The sequence below is a fragment of the Myodes glareolus genome, chromosome 9 (genome assembly GCF_982192425.1).
Source record: "Myodes glareolus chromosome 9, mMyoGla1.1, whole genome shotgun sequence".
Lineage (NCBI taxonomy): Eukaryota > Metazoa > Chordata > Mammalia > Rodentia > Cricetidae > Myodes > Myodes glareolus.
The window spans coordinates 48287486-48305734 of record NC_142034.1 but is presented as its reverse complement, the minus strand read 5'-3'; the positions used below and the strand labels follow the sequence as shown (position 1 = coordinate 48305734).

The window sequence follows — 18249 nt, the reverse complement described above, 5'->3', positions numbered from 1 at the left end:
TTATAACTTCAGGTATTAGAAGTTTGAGGTATATATCAGGAGGATTTATTTTTACATTTATTTTGCTTGAGTTTTTTTTACTGGGCTTCTTAGACCTATTGGTTGATGTTTTTTCATCAGATTTGGAGTATCTTTCAGGTACTCTCTTTTTTTTTTTTTCTGTGCCATTCTCCCCTTTTTAGAATTCTATGTATATGTTAAGACTCTAGGTATGGTTCGATAGATTGGTGAGGCTCCTGTTTTCTCCAGTTTTTCTTCTTCTTCAGATTCATTGACTTTTTCATATCCCTCCTTTTTTTTCTTCCCCTTCTCCCTTTCTTTCTCATCATTATTTTTATTTGCTGAGTTTCATGTTTTCTTAAAAAAAATTTTTTTTAAACATGGTCTCACTTTGTAGCACTGGCTGTCCTGGAACTCATACTGTAGACCAGGCTGACCACAACTTGATATTTTCATATAGGCAAATCGGTCTGCTTCTTATCTGACCACTTGGATTTTTAGTCATGCATCCTTGTGAATACATCTGTTATTTTTTATGTCTTTTTAATTTGGTTTCTCTAAAAAGAAAGTTTGTAATTAACAGATTCCACCATGATATTCCCAGGCTTCTTCTGAAATCTTCAATTTTAAGTGGGGACTACCATTTTTAATTGCTGCATATATTCCAGTAGAGTCATCATCTAAAACAAAGTCTTTAGAGTTTGCTGTTTTTGTGGGCCGTGGTATGTGTGTGTTAGCAACCATTATCATTAGTGACTGAAAACATTTATCTTAAGCTGGCAAAGACAAAATCCAAACTTTTTTAACTACCAATTAACTCAGAAATCATATATGAAATCATATACAAGCCTCATTTTTAGTAATACTTATCTAGCAATACTTTTTTTCATATTCACTTCCTCAACTAAAGGGAAAACTGTTTTTGATTCTAGAGTGCAAAGAAAAACGTGGTTTACATATGTGCAGCAAAAAGCTTTGGAAGGTTGAATTGCACAATGAATGTAGGTTGAGCAATTGCTTAACAAGGCATGGGGGTCTTCCTTTAAAAATTTTTATTACACTTATTTATTTGGTGGGGGAAGGGGCGCTTGACATAGCTTAATGTGAAGGTCAAAGGACAGCTTGCAGGAGTCTGCCTCTTTCCACCATGTGGATCCTAGGGATCAAACTCAGGTCGCCAGGGTTGGTGGTGATTGGATTTATCTTCAAAGCCATCTCCCTGGTTGGGAATGTCTTTTGCTCCTGTGAAATTAGGGAATTCTAATGCTTCCAGAATAGGGGATTTCTTTTTGATTTCTTACATGCCATTTACTTTCCTATTTTTTTTTCACTGTTCATGTCTTTTCATTATTTTCTTGAAGTCTTCTCATTTGTTTTTCCTTCTAGTCTTTCTTTAAAGGGATTAATGAAGCAAACATCCATATGCCCACAGTTTGACTTGAAATGGGCAGAGCCAAATCCCCTTGTGACACTGCAGTTCGTGGCGAAGCTGCTGCTTACAATTGTGTTCTCTTCTGCGTGTTTGATATACAGGTCACTAAATAGCGTGCATTCCTTGGTGGCTTAGTACTAGAATTTTGTAGATTTTGTACTGAGTATTCTGAGGGGTTTGGCTTGTTTTGTTTTTAATATTGGTCAACACATCCTGATAAAGATCAGCTGCAGAATTTACTGGAAAGTAAAGCCAAACTCTAAACTTGAAGTGTGGATGCCAACCAGTGAGATCTAGACAAGACTTGTTTCAGCAAAGGGGAATGTTCTTGTTTCTTCCCGTGCTATAGACTGCTTAGTCTCACTTTATGCTTCCTAGCCCTGCTACTAATTCTTTCCACTTACCTGTGTCAGGGATACTGGAATCTGTTCCTCCTCATCTCTGCTCTGTTTCTGAGGAACAGGAGAGGTAGTTGGGCCAGGCTGCCAAAAAAGCAGAAGTTAAGTATGTGGATTTCATAGCCGCATGTATGAGTGTTTGTGGAGCAGAGAACTTCTAATGGAAAACATTTGTGTTGCATCGAAAACAGAGCAAGGCTTGATTAGAATCTGTCTACTCTGTCTACCAGTCTCTTCCCTACCAGCACTAGCACTGTTCTCCCGGGAGGCTCAGGCACACTGTGGTTTCTTTTGCCCTTGCTATTCCCTAATCTTGACATGTTGGAGGAGGAGGCGGCCGCTTATTGGTTCCTGGCCACTTAGCCCCAAAATAACCACACAGATGCTGTATTAATTAAATCACTGTTTGGCCAGTTAACTCTATCTTCTTATTGGCTAACTCTTACATATTAATTTAACCAATTTCTATTAATCTATGTATCGCCACTTAACTGTGCCTTACCGGTAAAGTTCCAGCATCTTTCTCCAGCAGGGATACATGGCTTCTCTCTGACTCCACCTCCGTTCTCCCAACATTCAGTTTAGTTTTCCCCACCTAGCTAAATTCTGCCCTGCCAGAGGTCCAAAGCCGTTTCTTTATTCATTAATGGTAATCACAGCATACAGAGGGAAATCCCACATCATTGACAGAGTTTTTGTCATAGTAGCCCCATTAGTATTTTGGAGTGAGTCTACAAGGGTGGTGACTAATGGCTTTGAAGGTACTGAGTCACACATATGGGCACTGGGACCCTTTGTGGGTCTAGCTGAAGAGGGGAAGAGTGTCCAGTACATACAATGAGAAAAGCATGTTTAGACTATAGATACTTTTTGGATCCTGCTTTTACTGCTAGCAAAGCACAAACCAGAAGAAAACAAGCTTGCTGTTCAGGCTTGCCATTTCATTTGTAAATGCTTGTGAGGGATACACCTGGGTGCCCAAGCTTGCATCTGACAGGCTGATGTCTGTCAGGTTGTTTGGCAGGATCCCCTTTGAGAAATGCAGAAGAGAAAGTGCTAATTTCCCTGAGGATAGTGTCACTCCAAGATATGAAAAGATGTGTAACTTGAGCCTCCTCCACCTCCCCCCAGTTCCTGTGAAATTCACGTTTGGCGGTGGAGGGGTGGGGACCTACAGCAAATGAAAAAGCAGCAACTTAGCTCAGAGTTTTCTGGGTCCCCATGAAGGTACTTTACCAATGTGGTTTTCACATTTTCAGGTTTTTGGCTGGCAAATAAGATTGAGCAGAAATGCTCCCTTCCCCTGATAACAATACATTCAGATGCAGGATCAGGAGCATATGGATTAAAACCAGACGGTGGATGATTAATACTTTTGCTTATAGAGGTAGACATGGCAGCTTCCTCCATGTAAATGAAAAAGCCCTTTCTCCACATTTGGATGTGAACAAGACTACATGCTTGTGCTCTTGAAGAGGTGTGCTGAGTTTCTACCCTAGGTACAGTTTCCAAGTATGTCTCCCTCTCTCTCAAAATACTTAAGTATTAGAAAGGTTATGCTATGAGACAGAGGAATATGTTCATCTCAAACCATGGCTTTCTCAGCTCTCCAGCTCTGACTGCTTTAAACACACATCTTTATCTGTGCAACTTACTTTGTTCCCATTTGTATGACCTCTCTGTGAGCTGTTATAGGGATGCTTATCCCCATAGTTTCATGAGAGAGTGATATTAAACTTTAACACTAGTTATGTATGTAGCCAGGTGTGATGGTGCCTGCCTGTAATCCTACCACTTGGGGTGTATAGGCAGGAGGAGCAGTTCAGGCCCAGCCTCTGCTACATAGTGAGTTTAAGGCTAGCCCCCATTACATGAAACCTTGTTGAACAAAAATTATTTGTCTTGGAAAAAAAACTGTCATTGCACAGCTTTGTTTTTAACCTCATTTCCTAAGAACATGGTATTTCTTCATGTATTCTTTAAACTATTGCTTAGCAGGTGTTTGTTTATTAATCATATATCTGAAGATTTGTTTTTATTAGGGTCTCTACATATTAACCCATTCAGGCCCAGGCCTCTCACTTCCCTGGGGATCTCAGTTTGCATGAATTGTTGTTTGCAGAAGCAGAGACTGCTGCCCAAAAGAAACAGGAAATGAAAGAAGAAGAGATCCACCATTCTGGGACTTAGAATCTTTTTATCTGCATAATGAAGGTTTTCTCTCTGTAACAATGAAAATTTAGGAGCATAAAAGTTCTTTTATTTTAATAGAAAGTGGATCTGTGTTTACTCTTGTCTCTGCTCTCAAGGTGCAGCCCTGTCACAATAGTTATGTGTATCTCCAAGTGTTCTCCATCCTTAGGATGGAGTCATATCTACTGTATCCCTTTCCCCAGGAACCAAGATTCACAGTTGTTCTGGGGTTTCATTTTGTTCCCTCTTCCTCCAATTCGTTTTTTTTTTTTAATCTTTAATTTTACCCCCCCCCCCCGTGTATGTGTGTGTGTGTGTATGTGTGTGTGTGTGTGCGTGCGTGCACACACACACACACACACACACACAAATACCATAGTATGAATGTGAATGTCAAAAGACAACTTCCAGGGGGCTGGAGAGATGGCTCAGTGGTTAAGAGCACTGACTGCTCTTCCAGAGGACCCGGGTTCAATTCCCAGCACCCACATGGCAGCTCACAACTGTCTGAAGATCCAGTTGCAGGGGATCTGACACCTTCACACTGATGCACATAAAATAAAAAGTTAAATAAACCATAAAAATATTTAAAAAAAAAAAAAAGACAACTTCCAGGAGTCAGTCAGTTCTTTCATTTCACCTTGAGTTCTGGGGATCAAACTCTCAGATCCTCAAACTTGCACATCCTCACACAAATGCTTTCATCTGCCAAGCCATCTTGCCATCCCTGATTTAGAGTTTCACAAATACCCATAGTCGTGTAACTATCACAATGTAAATATAAAAATTGTTTTACCACACTCCCTAAATTCACTCATACAACCCTGTTCTCTTATGTCCAGTCCTAGGCAACTTCTCATCTGGTTTTTGTCTCCACTACTATGCCTGTTCTAGAATGTCATTAAACATAATCATAACAATATACAGTTTTTGAGTCAGGCTTCTTTCTTTTGAGATTCATCCATATTGCTTCCTTTACTGGTAGGTTTTTTCTGTTGTTATTGACAAGCTTTATATAGATATACCACAATTTTTTTATCCACTCATCAGTTAGGGAACATTTGGACTGTTTGCAGTTTTTGGTAATCGTGGATAGAACAACAGTAAGCATTTATGAGTAGATTTTTATGTGGCTTTGTTTTCATTTCTTTTGAATGAATACCTATCAGTCGAATGGGTGGTAAATGTAACTGTTAAACTTCTTTCCAGAGTGGCTGAACCATTCTATATCCGCACATCAGTGTAGTTCTGCATCCTTATCAGGACTTGACACTATTGTTATTTGGAAGATTGTTATTTTGGAGTTTGGTTTGGTTTGGTTTGGCTGGATTTTTGTTTCTTTGTTTGGTTTGGTTTTTTGGTTTGTTTTGTTTTCCGAGACAGGGTTTCTCTGTCGTTTTGGAGCCTGTCCTGGAACTAACTCTTGTAGACCAGGTTGACCTCGAACTCACAGAGATCCACCTGCCTCTGCCTCCTGAGTGCTGGGATTAGAGGCGTGTGCCACCACCGCCCGGCTTGTTTCATTTTTCTTCAAATCATTGTAATAGGTATCTCATACATGGTTTTAATTTGCATTTTCTCCTAACTAAGGATGTTGAGCATTGTTTCATGTGTTTATTTGCTGTTTGTATGTCTTCTTTGCTGAAGTATCTGGTTACATTTTTTTCAAATTTTAAATTCGATTGTTGGTGGTTTGTCTTAGTGACACATACCTATAATCTTAATACTTGGGAGGTAGAGACAGGAAAATCAGGAGTTCAAGGCCATTAATTTGTTTACTAAGTCTATTTTGAGGCATAGTCTCAGGTAACTGACGCTACCCAGGAGCTTACGATGTAGCCAAGGATGACCTTGAATTTCTGTTCCTTTTGCCTCTGCTTCCCAAGTGTTAAGAGTTCTAACAGGGCATATACATGGTATCATCATGTCTGGTGATGCAAATGCTGGGTATCACATCCAGAGCTTACTGCATGCCAGGCAGGTTTTCTACAGACTAGCTACAAATCCAGCCTTTTTCCTGAGTCTTAAAATATCTTTATATATTTTAGATAGCCAGGCAGTGGTGGCGTATGCCTTTAAGCCCAGCACTCAGGAGGCAGAGGCAGGTGGATCTCTGTGAATTCAAGGCCAGCCTGGTCTACAGAGCAAGTTCTAGGACAGACTCCAAAGCTACACAGAGAAACCCTGTCTCAAAAAAAAGAATCTTTATATATTTTGGTTAAAGGTCTTTCGTCAGATAAATATGTATTGTAAATATTTTCTCTCATGCTATGTGAACTAATAAAATGCTGAGACCTGGAGGACCCAGGTTCTTGGTAGTGCAAAGTAAGGAGATTGATTGAGACTTGAGTCAGCAGAAATGTGCAAGATGCACCCCTTTTGAAGATGTTTTTTTTTTTAATTGAAAAGGGGAAAGGGAAGGGAGAGTGACGATCTAATTCTGCAGATAGATGTCTGCAGCTTTCTTCAACCACCACTCCCTGTTTCCTGTCCCTACTTCTGTTGTTGATTCTGGCTTTAACTTGGTCTTGACTTGGTTGCCATCAACTCCAGACCCACTGAGGCCTTGGCAGTTTTAGAAAACAGAATGAGCAGGTTTCTTGTGTGTATATGCCCCAACATGAAGTTGTTTATGGTTGTAATCACTCCTGAGTCCTAAAGTGATACCTCCAAGGAGCCACCTGCTTGAAGAGCTGGACTCTGAAACAGGCATCAGCTGAGCTTATTCGGAGCTCTGCCACTGGGCTTTTGCATGAGAGCAAATAGCAACAGTGGATAGCCCCCTTAAGCAATTAAATCAGTTCTCAGAACATACACTTAATGTGGGTGGGATACTTACCATGGGGCTTTTCATGTTCCTTGGAATTCTTTCCAGAGCAGCCCATTTAGGTAAGGCATAGAAAACATGTTTTGCCCATTGGACAAAAGTAAAGAGAAGATGCTATGTGGAATTTTGTTGCTTTCATGTTTGTCCAGGCTGATCTCAAACTCATGATCCTCTTGCCGTAGCTTCCTGAGGATTACAGGTGTGTGTCATCACTCCAGGTGAATCCTGTCACTTTTTAATTGCTGGTTCCTATTGAGGAATTTTTCTCATTGTTTGCCACTGAGTAGACATAGCAGAATTTCTTTTCTTTTCTTTCTTTTTTTTTTTTTTCTGTGTATGATGTGAATCACTGACACTCCCTGCTGTGGTCAGAGGAGGCCTGCTCAAGTACTGGACGACTGTTCATTTCTTCAGGATAGTGTTGTCTGCTCAAGGCTCTCTAGCCTCCGACCCCAGTAGAAATGATGTAGAAAGAAAAGACTGTCTGGCCCTTTATGAATCTTGGTTATTTAGAATGCCTTTTAGTAAACAAAGCATCAGCTTTTAGGTAGCTCTGAACTTTTCTTTATCTTGTTTTGAAGGTACAATTTTCTCTTTTGACTAAAGATAAATAAGTTCAATTGAAGAAAAAAAACCTGCAATGTGGAGTAATCATTTTGGTTTTAAAAAACGGAGGGTTAAAAACAAGTTCTGCAGTAAATCTGCAAGTGTGGAATCTGAGGGAAATGATCCCATCTGGAAAACCCTACTGGGGTGCTGTGGCTGATTTGTGGAACGATACAGATTGAGGAATGAAAAAACAAAAAAAAAAAAAAAACTGTAGTCTTGAAAGATGACAGGCTCATTAATTGATGTCCATTTCAGCTGGTGCTGTGCCAGCTTATGTTGGCTCCATTCCAGCGTTCCTGTAATTTGGGAGCCAGGTGTGAAGCATTTTTGTTCCATCTTGTTTCCCAACATCTACAGAAGCCTTACACATCTCACTTGAGGGAGCAGCCCTCTGTAGGAAACACATATTCAGGTAGAGGTGGAAGGCAAATGTCACAGATGGGTTATGGATATTAAAAGAAATCTTTCACAGTCAAGTGAGATCTGGGCTTGAGAGTCAAGGGAAGTGGTATTAAAATTACTTCAGAAAAATTATCATAATAGACCAGTCATTGTTAATCTTTTTAAACGTGTATGTGTGTGTCCTCTTATTCTGTGTCACATGTATGGGGGTGCCCACAGATGCCAGAAGAGGGCATCAGATCCCCTGGAGCTGAGCTTAGATGCAGCTTTGAGCCTCCTGACATGGAACTTTGATCCTCTGCAAAAGCAGTACACATTCTTAACCTCTCGGCCATCTCTGCAGTCCACACAACCTCCTTTTTTTTTTAATTTTTAAAAACATGTCTTTACTAGACATACAGAAAACATCATTCATGATTTGCCTTTGCCTGATTTAGGGATCAGCATATAAAATCCAGTATAAAGAATGGCTCAAGATAGCCATCAGAATTATAGCTGATTACTTCCACCTTAGCATTTAAAGACTACAGTAACATAAGCAGCTGAGAAATTAACTACCAGCCCTGAGTGGAATCTTTATTTTGAGAGTAGTGGGGCTTTTTTCTTTTTTCTTTCTTTTCCTTTTCCCTCCCTCCGTCCCTCCCTCCCTCCCTCCCTCCATCCCTTCCTTCCTTCCTTTCTTATCTTTTTGTTTTTGTGTATATGTGCATGTGTTTGTGCTTGTACGCATGCATGCATGTTGAGGCCAGAAGTCAACTACTTTGCTGTTCACCTTATTTTTTGAGACAAGATCTGTCACTGGGACCTGGGGCTATGCTGTCTGACCAACAAGCTTCAGGGATCCACCTATCTATCTCCCCAGTGTGGCAGGCTTTTTACAAACTGAGCCATCTCCCTATCCTCATAAATATATAAATAGTTAGAGATATGAATGAACAGAGTAGAAATCATTAAACAGTATTCATCTAACACTTTGATATTAGACCGTCGGTACAATAGTAGACCAAAGAAGACATTCCTCCCAAGATCCAATCTTTTCTTTTCTAGCCTTCAAACTAAACATTAAAGAACAGAGAGTTCATGCCAGGTGAGGTGGCATACATCTTTAGTCCCAGAATTCAAGAGGCAGAAGCAGGTATATCTCTGTGAGTTCAAGACTGATCTGGTCTACATGAGTTTCACAGTGAGACCCCATTTTGAAAGAAAGAAAGAAAGAAAGAAAGAAAGGAAGGAAGGGAGGGAGGGAGGGAGGGAGGGAGGGAGGGAGGGAGGAAAGGAAAGGAAAGGAAAGGAAAGGAAAGGAAAGGAAAGGAAAGGAAAGGAAAGGAAAAAGGAAAGGAAAGGAAAGGAAAAAGGAAAGGAAAAAGGAAAGGAAAGGAAAGGAAAGAGAAAAGCAGGCAGTTTTGCCATGAAGACAAAGCAATGACTGGGTCGTCTTTGTGAGAACATTAAAACACAGTGGACATAGCGCTGAATGCTGCTGACCTTTGATGTTTTACTTATATTTTTGTATAATGCCATTTTTAGCCTTCCCGATGTAAGAACTTATGTTTCTTTTGGGGTCCTATATCCTGACTACAGAAGGAGCTCTTTGTGGTCCCTTCCTTTAATTCTGGGTCTTACATAAACAGAGCTGACTTTGACACTGAGATTCAGACCACAGTATCCAGGAGAGCCCACAAGCCTGCCTAGGTTGCTTCTTCAAATGTCCCAACATTTGAAACATTTGAAACAAGGGAAGCCCTTGTTTATTGATAGCCTGTTTGTTTGTTTGTTTATCAATATCAAAGCTGTGAAGTGCTGTACCAGACAGTTCAAGAGGCTGAAGACCTAGAAAGAAAGTTTTCCTCTAAATTATTCTAATTCTTCTTTCTCTTTTTTTTCTTTTGGTTTTTGTTGTTGTTATTTGTTTGTTTGTTTGTTTGTTTTGTGACATGGTTTCCCTTTAGCTTTGGAGCATATCCTAGTAGACCAGAATGGCCTCGAACTCACAGAGATCCTCCTGTCTTTGCCTCCCAAAGGCTGGGATTAAAGGTGTTTGCCACCACTGCCCAGCTTCTTTTTTTCATTTTTTTTGAGAAAGGGTCTCACCATGTAACCTTGGCTGGCCTGGAACTTGCTAAGTAGATCAGGCTGGCCTTGACTCATAGAGATCCTCTTGCCTCTAGCTCTTTAGTGCTGGGATTAAAGGCTTGTGCCACCACATCTGGCTATTCTAGTTCTTCAAAGTATGTTCTTCCTATTTTATTTTGTTTTATTGTAGCAAAACATATATAACATTAAATATAGCATCTTAACTTTTTTTAAATGCACAGTTTTGTGGCATTAAGTACATTCTCATCATTATACAGTCATCCCCATCATTCATCTCTAGGACCATTTCGTCTTCTCCAGTTACATCTCTGTACCCATTTCTCATACCTTCAGCTCCCTGCCTTTGAAAACTACCATTCTATTTTCTCTCTCCTTGAATCTGACTAAGCTATGAAGTCTATATTTCTCTTTTTGTGAGTGACTTGTTTCAGTTAATATAATATCTTCAGGGTTAATCCTTTTTGTGAAGCATGTCAGAATTTACCTTTTTAAGACTGAATAATTATTTCATTGTAGGTATACACAACACTTTGTTTAGCTATTCATCTGTTGATTGATACAGGTTAAGATTTATTTTATTTTAATGCATATGAGTGCTCTGACTACATGTATGTGCCTGGTGCCCATGGAAATCAGAACAGAGCATTGGATTCACTAGAACTAGAATTAAAGATGGTTGCGAACCATCCTGTGGGTACTGAGAACTGAACCCCAGGGCAAGGGCAGCAAGTGCTCTTAAACTATTCAACCCCCATTTGTTTATATTTTGATTTTGTTTGTTAATACTTTCCTAATAAATGTGAAAGGATTATGGTTTTCTCCTTGTAGGTTTTTGTTGTTATTGTTGTGTTTGTTTGTGTATGTGTCTTTGTTTTTTGTTGTTGTTGTTGTTGTTGTTGTTTCGAGAAAGGATCTCACCATATAGCCCTGGCTCTCCTACAACTTTGCTATGTAGAGCAGGCCAGCCTCAAATTCACGGAGATCTTCCTGCCTCACCTTCCCAAGTACAAGATTGAAGGATTATACCACCACACCCAAATCATGGTAGTTCTAATTTTTTATAGCTTCTCACTTTGAGTATCTTTTTCATGTATTTATTCATTACATATTTTTTTGTGTGTGTGTTTCCTGTGAAATAACAGGGCCTAGCACATGGTAAATAAATGCTTTTCTACCAAGTTATATCCCTAGCTCTTGTTTAATACATCTGAGGCTAGAGAGATGGCTCAGCAGCTAGGAGCAATTATTCTTCTTGTAGAGAACCAGTTGTTCCCAACACCCATGTAAGTGGCTTACAACCACCTGTAACCCCAGCTCTAGAGGATTTGACACCCTCTTCTGGCCCCTGGACACCTGCATATTCATGCACATAAACACACACATACACAATATTTAAAATGCAGTAAATCTTTTAAAAATTACTCTTTCTGCTTTCTCAGTTGATTGGCCTTGGACTGTCTGAGTATTTTTCCCTCCTGAGGTAAAGTGCAGATATGGCTCTCTGTCTACCTCTGCTATAGGCGACTTGTGTGGCTTTAAACAATTCATATAACCTGCCTGGATTCCTTTATCTTTTTCAATAAACAAGAAAAGTTATAATGGTCCTACCCAACTCAAATAACTCTCTGTACAGATAAAAGTAGATTTGGCTTGTGAAAATATCTTGTAAACATTTATGAAAATGCTATGTAGATAATATCATTGTGACCCTTTTAGTCCACTGTGGGTAGAATACTTTATCAGACCCGAAGGCAAGGCTTCTTTGGTAGGTGAGGGGAGCAGAGCACAACTGATCTACTTCTTCCTATCTCTTCATCTCCAGCATAGGGTTGTCTTTTCTTAACTCAGTCAAGGGTCAAATCCTTGACATGGTTTTCCCCTGCAGTATGACCACAAAGTCAAAGTAGCTTTGTTTAGAGGTGCAGCTGCACTGGACTTGTACATGAAGTGAATATTTTATACTTACTGTGTGCCAGGCACCATGTTTTCACACACCTTGCGAGGTTTCACTGACATGTAACTTTGTTGATTTGGAATGTTTTTCTAAGTCATATAATTTAAACTCATTACACAATAAAGATTTATATGAGCATCATCCACCTCAGGAACAGATGCAAAAAGTTAGGATCTATACTGATCCAAACAGGGTTTCTCTGTAGCTTTGGAGCCTGTCCTGGAGCTAGCTCTTGTAGACCAGGCTGGCCTCAGACTCAAAGAGATCTGCCTGCCTCTGCCTCCCGAGTGCTGGGATTAAAGGCTTGTGCCACCACTGTCTGGCCCTGATCCACTTTTCAAGGTGAGTCTGTCCTCTGTAACTCACAGTGTCCACAGAAATGCTTAGTTGAGCTCAGAATGAATGATGAGGCATGAGATTTCCTCCATATGGTTGCTGATCCAATGTACCTACATTTTCCTTTGGAAATTTTTGGAAGAAAATGACGACTTGAACAAGACTTTATCAGAGCGGTTTCAGTTCTCTCTCATATCAAACATCATGTGTTGGGTGGTTTTTTTCTTTTTAATTTTGGTTTTTTGTTTGGTTTTGGTTTGAATTGATTTTCGTTTTGTTTGGTTTTGCTTTCGGATTTTTGAGACAATCTCATATAGTCCACATTGGCCTTTTATAAGCTTGATGATTAGCTTGAACTCCTAATCCTCTTTAATCTATTTATCAGGTACTCGGATTGCCAGCATGTACTGCCATGACCAGCTCAGCAGTGCTGTCAGTGTAGCTTTGTTTCCCAAATTATTACAGTGCACATGGCCCATTGTTGGAACAAGAGTAGTGCTGTAGGGTAAACTTAGGTGCCGCCACCAAAGGAGAAAACAGGTTTTTCCTTTGCATTTTATTATTTAAACATAAATTTTAATTTTTATGTATTATTTATGTGTGTATTAGAATGGGGGTGTGCACATTAGGGGTCAGAGGATGACTTTCAGGAGTCAATTCTCCCTTTCTTGTTGAGGCAGAGAACTCTTGCTTCCATTAATGAGCAGCATACTTCAGATGAACTGACCTGTGAACTTGTAGGATTCCCATCTTTGCCTCCCACCACACAGTCTAAACTGGGGTGATAGCACCAGAGCTCAGTCAGTGCCTTTGCCTGCTGAGCCATCTCCTAGCCCCTCCTTCCTCTGCATCATAGTTCATTGGCTTTACGGGTTAGTTTGAAGTGGGATACATATTGGAGAACTACAAATGTCTTTTTACTTAATTTTTTTCTTTTACTTTGACTTTCTGAATTTTTCTAAAAGTTTTTTTTTTATTAAATGATAAAAGTTTCCATTTCAGCCCCTCCTCCCAACACCCTCCCACTCTCCCCACTCCCTCTCCTCCTCCCTCTCCATCCCTTAGAGCAGTCAGGGTTCCTGCCCGGTGGGAAGTTCAAGTTCCTTCCCCCTCCCTCCAGGTCCAGGGAAGGTGAGAATCCAAACAGACTGGATCGCCAAAATTCAGTATATGCAGAGGAAGCAAGTCCCAGTGTCATTGTCAATGGCTTTTCAGAAAGGCTCCGGGCCAGCCACATTCAGAGAATCTGGTTGGATCACGTCCTCGTTCAGTCCCAGTCCAACTGGCCTTGGTGAACTCTCATTATATCAGTCCCCTTGTATCAGTGGGTGCTCACATCCCTCGCAGTCCTGATTTCTTTTTTCATTTTCTTCATCCTTCTGCTCCTCATTTGGACCGTGGAGTGCTCAGTCCGGTGCTCCAATATGGGTCTCCGTCTGTATCACCATCCAACGTCGGATGAAGGTTTCCTCTGCCCTTGCCTTCTTTGCTCACGTTCTCTTTCCTTCTGCCTCTCATTTGGGCCTAGGGAGCTAGGTCCAGTGTTCCAACGTGGGTCTCTGCCTCCATCTCCATCCATCGCCAGATGAGGGTTCTATGGTGATATGCAAAATATTCATCAGTATGGTTGTGGGCCAAGGCCGGTTCAGGCACCCTCTCCTCTGTCCAGAGAACCATCTGGGGATCTCTCCTTGGACCTAGGATCCCCTTTATAATCAAGTCTCTTGTAAACCCTAAAATGACTCCCTTAGTTGAGGTATATACTTGCCTGATCCCATATCCATCCTTCCTCCCTACCCCCATCCCAGTCCCCCGATCTTTCCCCATTCCTCCCCTACTCCCTTCTCTCTAACCCTCTCCCCTTCCAACAGCCCCCCGACCCCCTCATGCACCCGAGGTTACCTGGCACTCTTGTCTATTTCCAATCTCCAGGAGGATAGCTACATGATTTTCGTCAGGTTCACCTTCTTATTTAGCTTCTCTAGGATCACGAATAATAGGCTCAAAGACCTTTAATTATGATTAGAATCCACTTATGAGTGAATACATACCATATTCCCTTTTTTGGGTCTGGGCTTACCTCACTCAGTAAAGCGTTTTCTATTTCCATCCATTTGCATGCAAAATTCAAGATGTCATTGTTTTTTACCGCTGAGTAAAACTCTAATATATATATGTTCCACACCTTTTTTAACCATTCTTCTATTGAGGGGCACCTAGGTTGTTTCCAGGTTCTGACTATTACAAATAGTGCTGCTATGAACATAGTTGAACAAATGCTTTTGTAGTATGTTAGGGCATCTCTTGGGTATCATGGGGTAACTCTAACCAAGGAAGTGAAAGACCTATTTGACAAGAACTTTAAGTCTTTGAAGAAAGAAATTGAGGAGGATACCAGAAAATGGAAAGACCTTCCCTGCTCTTGGATTGGGAGAATCAACATAGTAAAAATGGCAATTCTACCAAAAGCAATCTATAGATTCAATGCAATTCCCATCAAAATCCCATCAAACTTCTTCACAGACCTTGAGAGAACAATAATCAAGTTTATATGGAAAAATAAAAGTTTATTTATGGAGATACATATAAGAACCCTCCAGTTTTCTTGGCTGGTCGGCATAGTCAATAATGAGGATAATAGTATTGGTAAAAATAGCAACTGTGAAATTATGTCTTCACTATGTTCCACCTTCAATCTTAAGCACTTTGATGAATTTTTTTTTCCTCTCTGCTTTTCTGGTTTGTTTTCAGACAGGATCTTACCATGCAACCTAGATTGGCCTCAAAGTCATGAACCCTCTGCCTTAGCCTCTTTAGCTCTAGAATTACAAGCATGTGCCACAAAGAGTTTAATGATGTCTTTCATCTTTGCTACTATGGTAGGATTAGATACTTTGAAGGGACCTCTTTATTAACATAACTGAAATGCTGACTATAACATCATGCTTCCTGAGCTGGCATAACAAGAATATACAAATTCTGTTCTGTTTTCTTAAGATAAAAGTGGGCTTGGAATTTATTGTTTAGCCCAGGCTGGGCTTCAAGTCCTGTTAATTCTCTTGCCTCAAACTCTGGAGTGCTGGGATTAAAGGCGTGAGCCACCAAGTCCAGCTTTAGGTCCTAAGAACTAAATGAGAAAAGATTATTGTACATTATTGCGTGCCCAAGTGAGCTGGCACTAATTTCTGTTAAATGCTAGAAACCTAGAGCTTTCCTTGAAAAACTTTTTTGGGATGAGAAGCATGGGAGTCCTCTCAAGAGGGTTCACATTAGAAGTCCTTCTAATCCTAACTGTGCAGGCAGAGCAATAAGCCTCATTGAGAGAGTAAGTGGCCATGAACTAACCCTCGGGTGGGTTCTGAATCTCAGTACTGCCTGTGTACTCTGAAGAGCCTTGACCGCATATTTGAGGTGACCTCTAACTAGTATCCCAGACGGGCAAACCAAAGGAAAAAAATCTTCTCTCAGGAAACTTTATATCAGGTCACAAAGAATTTCCATAGATGCAAGACATGGAAGTCAATCTATACTCTTGAATATGCTGAGAGGAAATACCTGTCATTCACAGCAAATCTATCCTTTAAAGCAAAGGTAACAGGTAAATCCTTGTGTCTACACAAAGACTTACATATAAACATTGATGCTGCTCATTTTCATTTTGCAATGTTATGATTTGTGAGTGTGCATGTGGACCTTTTGGAGTCAGGGAACAATTTTAAGCAGTTTTCTCTTTCCACTTTGTTTTGAGATGAGGTCTTTCTTATCTCTGCCCAACTTTGTACTCTGGGCTAATTAGCCCAAGAGCCTCTTAGGTGACTTTCCTGTCTCCACATCCCATCATCCGTAGGGGTGTTTGTATTACAGATTCATGTGGCTGTATCCAGACGATGACAGTCAAGTGGTCAGACTTGTACAGCAGGCACTTACCTCTTGAGCAACTCACCTGTCCCTACTCTTGCTTTTTATTACCACCTTTATGTAGCATATGTGAAGTGGAAGTCAGAGAAAACTTTGTTGAATTGGTTCTCTACATCCATCCCTGGATATTGGTAATTGAACTCAGGGCATCAGGCTTGGCAGCAGGCAGCCTTACACCCTGACCCAGGGTCTCTATGAAGTCCTGGCTGTTCTGGAACTTGATATGGACCAGGCTAGTCTCTACCTCCATGCCTCTGCTTCCCCAGTGCTGGGCAAGATTAAAGGTATGTACCACCATGCCTTTCCCCTTCCTAGCTGTTTGTATATCTTCATTAGAAAATTGTCTCTTCATTATTTCATTATAGTTTCTTTTTCTTTTTCTTTTTTTTTTTTCTAGACAGGGTTTCTCTGTAGCTTTTGGATCCTGTCCTGGAACTAGCTCTTGTAGACTAGGCTGGCCTCGAATTTGCAGAGATCCACCTGTCTCTGCCTCCCGAGTGCTGGGATTAAAGGCATGCGCCACCACCACCTAGCCTATTTCGTTTTGTTTTTATTAGCATTTTATTTGTGTGTGTGTGTGTGTGTGTGTGTGTGTGTATGGTTTATTATGATTTTTGCATACATGTATATAATGTATCTTGATCATCTTCACCCTTATCTTTTCTTGTCCATTCCTATTCCTGCTGATCCTCTTTCTCTTCCCAGTTTGTCTCCCTTCTACTTTTTGTATTTTAGGTGTTTGTTTGTTTCTGAGACAGGGTCTCACTATGTAGCTTTGTCTGACCTAGCTGATCTGAAACACAGAAATCTACCTGTGTCTGCCTCCTGAGTGCTGGTACTTAAGGTGTGTGCCACCACATCTGACATCATATTCTGATGAGTTTTTGTTGTTGTTGTTCTATTTTGTTTGTTCTTTTTTGTTTTTTGTTTGTTTTTTAGGTTTTTTTTTAAGATAGGGTTTCTCTGTACATCTCTGGCTATTCTGGAACTCACTCTGTAGACCATGCTGGCCTCAAATTCACAGAGATCTGTCTGCCTCGCCTTTCCAGGTGCTGGGAACGCATGTACCACCACACCCAACCTGTTCATTTTTGGTAAAGCTGCAATGAGTTTGCTTATAGGAGAATGGGTGAGAGATTATTTACAGAATCACACAGAGGAAAATGTCTCTCCCTCTCTGATTAACCATTAACTGTTACAAATCCCCAGGAAGAGATGACGAGATGTTTACAGGTAATCACAGCTGTCCGCTCAAAGGACAGCATTCCCCAGTACTCCACCTTTTCCTCCAGTTACACACACACACACACACACACACACACACACACACACACAGAGCCAAAATGTATGTGATAACACTGTCCCATTTAAGGCTGAGTACTTACTCTTGACACTTTGACTAGTTAATCTATGGACATAACCATAACAATTTAGAAGACAATTTGATGCTCACTTCGGCAGCACATATACTAAAATTGGAACAATACAGAGAAGATTAGCATGGTCCCTGTGCAAGGATGACATGCAAATTCACGAAGCGTTCCATATTAAAAAAAAAAAGAAGACAATTTGGTGAACAAATTATGTCTATTTAACAAAATAATAGCAGTAGCTTTCCCCATTAAGTCTTATGACTTTACCGGCCACAGGCTTTTGACAGAGTCTACATATCAGCTTTGAATTCCCTCCTGTGAATTCACCCCCAGAACAAACTTAAAATGGTTACATTAGTGGGCAGTTGCCCACTATAAACTGGTCACTACTTTATCGTGCAGCATTCACAGCTGAGTAAAACTTTTGATGACCATGTGGCAAGTCTGCATAGAACTTTCTGGCACTGAGGGCTAGTCATCAGAGAGAAAGAATATAACCTAATTTCAGTTTAATCTATGTCCTGTGAGCAAACTATGTGGTGTTGTCAACCATCTAGGTAGCACTGACAGTTACATGGTTTGCATACATTGTTTTGGGGGTCTCAGAGACCTCCTTGTTTACTTATTTGTGGGCTTCTTCTTGTTGTTGTCGTGTGTTATTGTTATTGTTGTTTTGTAAGGTCAAAAGTTTGACTGGTCCCAAATTTGAAATT

The 18249-nt window shown here is 40.5% G+C and overlaps 1 protein-coding gene and 1 non-coding gene across 5 annotated transcripts in view; both read left to right on the top strand.

Moving 5' to 3' along the window:
* The window catches only part of Smg6 (SMG6 nonsense mediated mRNA decay factor), a 242521-nt gene that overhangs the window by 142718 nt on the left and 81554 nt on the right, over positions 1-18249 (top strand). The gene's annotated exons all lie outside the window — the stretch shown is intronic.
* LOC146893040 (U6 spliceosomal RNA) lies at positions 17609-17715 on the top strand. The gene has a single exon (XR_015003929.1). It is a non-coding gene; the product is annotated as a U6 spliceosomal RNA (small nuclear RNA).